The sequence below is a fragment of the Cucurbita pepo genome, chromosome 12, assembly GCF_057944985.1.
Source record: "Cucurbita pepo subsp. pepo isolate OVF chromosome 12, ASM5794498v1, whole genome shotgun sequence".
Classification (NCBI taxonomy): Eukaryota; Viridiplantae; Streptophyta; class Magnoliopsida; order Cucurbitales; family Cucurbitaceae; genus Cucurbita; species Cucurbita pepo.
The window spans coordinates 7139781-7148254 of NC_141809.1; the positions used below are offsets into that span (position 1 = coordinate 7139781).

An 8474-nucleotide genomic window follows, 5' to 3' on the forward strand; every position below is an offset into this window, starting at 1 on the left:
TACTTGAAACTAAAAACATACTAATTCTTGAATCGCCAAAACGAATAAACACCCAAGAAACTAGGGAAGAGAACAGAAAAGACTACTACAATACACTGTACATAGAATTGTATCATAAAATACAAACCAAAGAGACATATTTATAGGAATGAGAAAAATAAGGAAAATACTAATTTGTCTTTATAATGTAAACCCAAATCAAATAAAATTGTATTACGAAATAGATATGTAATAAACTCTTGGAATTCAATCTAATATTAAAATTGTATTATTTTGTTTTATATAAAATTACTCTTTAGGCTAAACTTTTAGAATTCAGCCTAACAACATTGAATTTATTTGTGCTCTTGTTGAGAGTTGAACTCAAGACCTCTCGCTTGCGAAACAAGTGCTCTAACCAACTAAGTTACGAGTGCAACTTGAAAAAAATACGTATCGAAGACTAAAACGACAACCAAACAAATACTCGAACACTATATCTTAGGTTTTTGATTCCATGTTAACTTTACGAAAGGAAAAAAGAAAAACGACTAGGATATACATTGTATGTAAAATTGTATTATGAAATACATACCTAAGAGACCTATTTTGTTACACCCCGAATTTTGAGGCATCGAAAGATCGAGAGTGACTCAAATACACTATGCAATGCATGAAAATGAAAGAACAACTAACAGAAAAAACAGTTACAAAAAAATTTGTGCGAGTTTAAAACTTTACAAGTAATGTGATAAACTCGGAGCAAGAATCAAAATGTATATTTAAATATGCCTAGTTCATGTAACGAGTGAACAAGATTGGGGGAACATTGAAGAGTTCGTTCCCTTCCATTGGTATAGAGCCTATTGATTTTTATTTTGAATTAAAAGTAGTATAGTGGGTATTTGATTTCTCATGTATAAGATATATGTAATATTGTTTTGTAAAATTGATTGTTTTTGGCATTAGATTTACCGATTTGTTAGACAAATGTATACGGTTAGGTTCATTGTAAATTGAAAAGTGACAGCGGCGGCCATGACGACGTTCATCCATTTGCGGTACAATTTAGAGTTTTGAAAGCCTAATTTTACTACATTTGGAATTGTTCCAAAAAAATTTTTAAAAAAAATCTACCTTAAGAATTATTCTAAAAGTAAAATATGTATATTTAGAATTGTTTGAATAGGAAAAGTTCTCTATTTGGAATTGTTCCAATCAGGAAATAATCCTAATTTTATTACATATGGAATAGTTACATATCGATGTTGGGTTTTATGTCCTAAAACTCATAGTTTGTAAACAAAAACATATTCTATTTTCAATAAAGCTATTATTGTTGTTTATTCAATAAAGATTGTCATTGAATAAAGTGAACTTTACTATCATTAATCTAAATCCAATAAACTAAGAACACTCTGGCTATAGTATGATTACTTGAACTATATGTAGAGACATAAGAGTGGATCAAGTTCAAGTATATAGTCAAAATGATCTATAGTATAAGGATAAGGCTGAGTACTTTATTCTGGGGACACTATGGATGCGGCCCACTTTTGTATATGATATAAACAATGTGATCACTAAATTGTACATGTGGAGACATGTGAGTGGGGGCGTCCTATGCAAAGAGTATTGCATAAGATCGGACCATGAAGAAAACCACTCTCACTTTATAATGTCGTTTACTGTTGAGACTGATTTTTTTTTCATTCGATAACCTAGGTAACTCGGTTTTAATCCTGAGCTAACCATGAACTCCTGTTTATTCGGAATTATCCTTAGATTTGCATGGGTGAGAGTGGCTCTAGTTCGCTGACTCAATAGGCCTCCCATTTCAGGGGTAAGACTAGGTGAATGGTTGGGGACGTGGGGTGCAAGATGGAATTCACTCCTACCCACTTTTAGGGATAGAAGAGAGGTAGTTCCCTTAAGCACTGACTCTAGGTCTTGAACAAGGGGCCCCACCCTCTCATTAGCCTGAGAGGGATTCGGTTTACTGGTTGGACCACAAACCAATTGTTCATTAGAGGATCAGTGAGGCATAAGGAACAAAAAGTAACTTTAGGGGTAAAACGGTAAATTGACCCAGCTCTAGTTACGAACAACCTGTGAAGGATCGACTTACTAATCATGGTTATATCAAATGGACAAAAATATATCTATACTGAGGGGAGTGCAACTACTAGGCTATAGTGGAGTGTCCTAGTAGTTAACGAATGTTGGTTAATTAGGTTAATGAGTTTAACAGGTTAATCTTGGATCGTTGGAGCCCATGATCTATAGGTCCATTAGGTCCCTCTGCTAGCTCATATCGGACTAAACCATAGAACAGTATGACGAGTGAGTTCGAAGTGTTCGGATTCAAATTAGGGAATATGCGCTACATATATACGATATATTTAACCGCATTTTTGTTTTATTTACGAATTGAACAAAAAGAGAGAATCTGAGATATTTAAATAAGATTTAAATATCTTAATCAATTATGTGTCTGAATTGATTGGGATTGACATTTGAATTAATATTAAATATTAATTAAATAGTTTAAATGTTACTTTAATTTGAAATTAATTATTCAAATTAATTGTTAAATTAAAATGAAGAAAGTCAAAATGTTGACTTCATTTAATGGAAAAATCCATGTTAGTGGAATTTTGAGGTGTCAAAATTTGGTTTAACCAGACTTGCATGCTTGCCAAATAAACCCCACACGTTTGAGTCGAATTTTGAGTGTCAAAATTTGGTTAACTCAAACATGCATGCTTGCCACATAATCCCAAACATTTGAGTGGAATTTTGAGTGTCAAAATTTGGTGATCTCAAATTTGCATGAACATGCAAACATAACTCTTTAAATAGAGTGATCATGGTACATGGAAGATCTTCTTCTTCTAGGTGAAAAACCTTGAGAAAAAACCTCTCACAAACACTCTCTTCATATATAAAAAATCCCTCCCAAGTTTAGTCACTCACCGGATTCACAATCCCGTTCTAAGGCCGTAGGATAGTGGAGAAGACACTAGTGGTGGTTCGAAACCGGTTCGTGAGGAAAAATGAATTTGAACTACAAAAGGTTAGTATTCAAACTCATTAAGTTTTAATACTTATGAACATGCTAGTTATTTACTATAATTGATGTTCTAAAAGTGCCTAAGATCCAAATTGCTTCCGCATGTGTTATATTAACACCATCAATCAGAAAAATCTCGAATCCTAATTTTATTAGATTTGGAATTGGTTACCATAGGAAAGATCTTAAAATCTAGTTTTATTATATTTGGAATTGTTCCAAACATAAAAGATCTTGAAAATCAAGATATGTCTTCCATCTAAATTATTGGAATTTAATTCATTTTCAATTTCTAGAATCCTGAATTTAATATTCTATGTTTTAAATTGATTGATTAAATGCATCTGGTATGTCATTTAGTTTAAAATCCTATTATAGGTTAAGCATAATCATGCATTTTAATTGTTTTTTTAAATATAAATGTTATATTTGAAATTTTTTTATTAGGTTGTTTTCTTATATAAATAAGATGATTTCTTAATTAGGATGTATTTTCCATATGCATTTGAGTATAATTGTTATGCTTGGAAATTAAATTAGGATATTTATTTCTTAAATTGAATGCATGATATTTACCTAATACCATTATGGTTTGTTCTAATATAATTAGAATTTGAGTAATCTATTAAATTTAATTTTAAAGGGTTTAAAATGCTAGATTTTTAAGATTATTCCCGAAGGGAATTAGTTTTCAATAGGATCCTAAAGACAGTTTAATTCATTCATTAATCTTGTAATTAATAGTTAATTAAAGAGGAATGAATTTTAAATAAAAAATTGACTACAAGGGAACTCTGTCTAAGGAAGGTTCTGACTAGGCTAAGGTATTTAAGCTGACAGAAATGGAACACCTATACCTCGGAACCGACTTGGGAGTTGAATTAGTCAAATTTTATTTAATTTCATTAAGCAAGCTCACGATGTGATTAGTTTTTTTTTTATTGTGTATGGAGTTAAAGATTTGATTAAGTGATACACTAGTTACATAAATTTAGAAAATTTAGTTTAAGATCAATTTTACCTTAGATTGTGAAGTATGGTATACGGAACAATTTTTACTTTTAAAGCAACAAAATGACTGGTATGACTATAATAATTTCTTAAACATTTGGAAGGTGTTTCACATGTGATTTAGTTTGTCACTCTCATTGTGATGATAGTGATACAAAGACTAATATTAAGGAAATTATAAAAGATCAATCTATAAAGAATGATATTGAGAGAGAAAGCATCATTGGTAATGACCAAAATGACTTTTAATGATAATTATTTTGTTTTATATAAAATGACTCTCTAGGTTTAAAGTGTTTGAGAGTCATCTAGAATGTCTAGAATTACGAGACATGTCCCATCTTCAATAGGGCAAGTGAGAGAACATGTTGGGTATAGAGTAAGTGGGAGATTGTTGGGATTTATGCCCTAAAGCCCAGTAATTAATTTACTTTTTAACTATAATTTTTATTATTTTATTTGTAATTTAATTGTTATCCATGGTATCAAAATCCAACATTATTAATATAATCTTGAACCGTATGTGGTTGACATACAAGAGAATTGTGTTCAAGTAATAACCTAAAGAGTCTATAGTATATGAATAAAGTTAGGTGCTTTATCGTGGTAACACTATTGATATGGCTCACTTTGTAATGGTTACAAATGATTTGATCCAAATCGTTCATGTGGAGATATGTAAGTGGGAGTATACTATACAATGAGTTTGTATAAGACTGAACCAAGAAATATTTAATCTTTCTATATAAATCCGTTAATTGAGAAGATTAATATTTCACATTATGATCATATGCGACTCAAACTTAATGCTGAGTGAGTTATGAACTCCTACATGTGGGAGCTTATCCTTTAATTTACATGGGTGAGAATGACTCTTTTAGCCCATTCAATATGCCTACCATTTGAGGGACATACCATACTTTGAGACAAGCCATTTTGTTGCTTTATTATAGTCATACAAGTCATTTTATGCGTATGCCTACCATAATATGCCTATAATATGCCTACCATTTTAAGCATGTTTAGTTTGGAACAATATTATGTTTGGCAACCTCTTGAAATTTTCTTAACAAACATGTGGGTAAAGCAAAACATGCTAAAAACAACTCAGGTTGATCGGTAAGAATAATCTCTCTTCTTTGAAACACTTTATGAGGAATAAATAATGTGGTCATAGTGCAAAAGATGTCGGAAAATGCTGGAGCCACTGGGTGTCAAATTCATACTAAAAAATTTGGTTCATATCCTGTTCCTGGGACATTGCACTAATCGGTTTAACGGGTTCTTGCTTTTTTTTTTCCCCCTTTTGTACAAGTCTTATTTCTAACGATTTTAGGTTGAAAACAGTCTCTAACCAATGTAGTCATAAATAAAAATGTTTGTGGCCCCAAAGCTAGTACTTCGTTGGGTTTGGCCAATGCCCAGTTTCTTTGAGATTCAACCATTCAAAGGCTAGTGAGAGAGATATTACAACACACCCATTAATGAACAACTTACAGAAACGATAAACAACGTTTAGTTATCAATTTATGTTTGGATTAAGAGAGGGAAATGGATCCATAAATTCTTTTAGTTCCATCCCAACTTATTCCTATTTTTCAATTTGTATTAAATAAATAAAAAGTTCCAAATCTAAAACCAAATATCATTGTCTCTCACTAGTTTTTGTTACTTGTGAAATGTAGGCTTTAGGAAATGCATGGAAGGATGCATGCACGTCCAATCGTTCTAGTGCAATTTTTATTCTGAAAGGGATATTTAAAGTAAAGCAAGGAAAGTTTGAAGGACCTTGTAATAGCCCAATTGACTTTCAACTTGGAGGAACATTGCAGACACAAAAAAGTCTTCAGGGAGATAATTGGATCACTTTTGCACGTGTTGATAGATTGACATTATCAGGTGAAGGAGTTTTTGATGGCTAAGGAAAGGCAGCTTGGAAAAGGAATGATTGCCACAAAGCATAAATTGTGCCCAAACTCCCTCTTGTAAGTAATATGCCTTTAGCTTTCCTTCTCAATCTCATGCATCTTGTTGTTTTTGAAAGGGCCTCTTACATGTCTTCTCTAATGTTCTGACATTTACGATTTGGTAAATGTTCTTCATTTTCTAGAGGATAATCTTTAAACAATCAAGTGAAGAAGTGATTTTTTTTTTGAGTTTTCAATTTTATTGGGTTCTTTTCAAATTTTTAGTTTCATTACCGACTGTCACAAAATATTATTTGATTATACAAAATGTTTAGAGTTTGAGGTTCAAATTCATCACCAATTCAACCGTTAAGAGAATAACATCACTTGATAGCAAGAACTTCCATATCAACGTCCTCAGCTGCAACAACCTCACATTCCATAATATCAATATAATGGCACCAGAAAATAGTCCAAACTCTGATGGAATACACATCGGTCCATCAAATAAGATCACAATCACAAAGTCCAAAATTGCAACTGGAGATGATTGCATTTCTCTTGGAGATGAAAGCAAACTAATTGAAGTCACCAACGTGACGTGTAGACCAGGACATGGAATAAGCATCGGAAGTCTTGGAAGATACACTAACGAAGAACTTGTTGAAGGTGTCATCGTAAAGAACTGCACGTTAATTAACACCACTAATGGTGTTAGGATCAAAACGTGGCCAACTTCTGCTGCTAGCAGCACCGCCACCAATATGCACTTTTTGGACATTATAATGGTCAATGTTAGCAACCCTATTATAATAGACCAAGAGTATTGTCCGTGGAATCAGTGCAATCGGCAGGTATGGATCGCATTCTCGAACCTTTCATTCATTTTTTCATTATAACTTAACAAATAAACCATTTGTTGTCTCATTTTAATTTTCAGATTCCTTCAAAAATTAAGATTAGTACAGTGAGCTTCAAGAACATTAGAGGAAGTTCTGCAACTCTGCAGGCAAACAAACTTATTTGCAGCCGTCACTTACCATGTGACGATGTAAAAGTAAGCAACATTGACCTCACTTACAATGGAATAAAAGGTCCTATTTCCTCCCAATGCACGAATGTGAAACCTATCATTTCAGGAAGACCGAACCCCAAGATATGCTCCTCTCCTTATGTTGTCCAATGGATTGTTCATTGCCATAGAACTTCAAATATAATAGACAACCTTAATTAAAAAAGAAGACCGCCTCTATCCATTTGACTCTCATTCTTTTGAGTTTCTTTTGTTGTACTTTTCGAAATAAATAAGATGGTCGACTGTTTGAAGGAGACTTTGTGTCGTGAACAACCTAATGTTTTTATTACCACCACCTTATATAATAAAATTGTTCCAAGTCTTGTTTTTTCGTTCTAGTTTTGAATTGGAAATAAGACAATGTAATTGTAACAACCATTATTAAAAAAAAAACTAATCCATTACTCAAGAAAAGAATCTTTAACCAACAAAAATATCTAACTCCTCTTTCAATTAGTTACCCTAAACAAATCAATTACCATTAGAAATCTTTTAGACAGAATGGATGAGTTAGATTGAATCTCCTAACTACTTCCCATATTGCACAGATCCATCATTATTGTTAACAAGTCGTGTCCTTAAATCTATCTTTTTCGTCAATCGTGTAATTTTGGTTGCAACTTTTGGATATGACTTGTTAAAATTTAGCTTTCAGATTAGAAAATTAAGTGACAAGTATTAATATGTATTTTAGGAATTTACATTTAATATCGAATTATCTACCTATTTATCCCGACCAAGTTTAGTTATAGGAAAAATGTCGATAGTCCTAGAAAAATTAAATATCAAAAGTAGCTAAATGTTCTAGGAGTTTAATGTACCAGAACTCATCAAAATTTGCCCAAATCCATGGTAAATAAGGCCAAAAAATAACAGAAATCACAAAAGAGAGAAAATAAAAACAGAATTTGGTCTTGATCGATGATGCTATGTTTCCTTTTTTCAACTCTTAAGATATTTGTTGTTCATGAGTTTAGCTGGGTTGAGTTGAGATATTTTTAGACCTAGCGCAATTAATTGGATCATAAATTTATTCAACTGAAACAACCCTTACTACATAATTAAATCTTTTGATTTTATTGTTTAGAATAAAATCTTAAGAAAAAGAAAAAAAAAGGGAACTAAGCCATTTGGAAATGGCAAATGCCCCTGCTAAGATTTGGACCACGATTTCAAATTTGGATTCAGCAACTAGCAACTGATACCCTTGACGTTCCCCTGCATCTACCATGACATACCTACATTACCAACTTATCTTGAATTGCTTATAAGAGTGAAAACTATCCACACAAACCAACACCATTTTTTGTAGCATGCTTTTTCCTTACTCACATGCCTCCTAAGATGTAATCTCATACCTAAAATTTGGACCTTGGGAATCCAAATTTGGCATCTAATGGCCCCCACAATTTCTTGCCTCTTCAATGAT

The 8474-nt window shown here is 32.3% G+C and overlaps 1 pseudogene; it reads left to right on the plus strand.

Moving 5' to 3' along the window:
- The first annotated feature begins 6425 nt into the window (after positions 1–6425).
- LOC147789894 (polygalacturonase pseudogene) lies at positions 6426–7187 on the plus strand (annotated as a pseudogene).
- The last annotated feature ends 1287 nt before the right edge of the window (positions 7188–8474 follow it).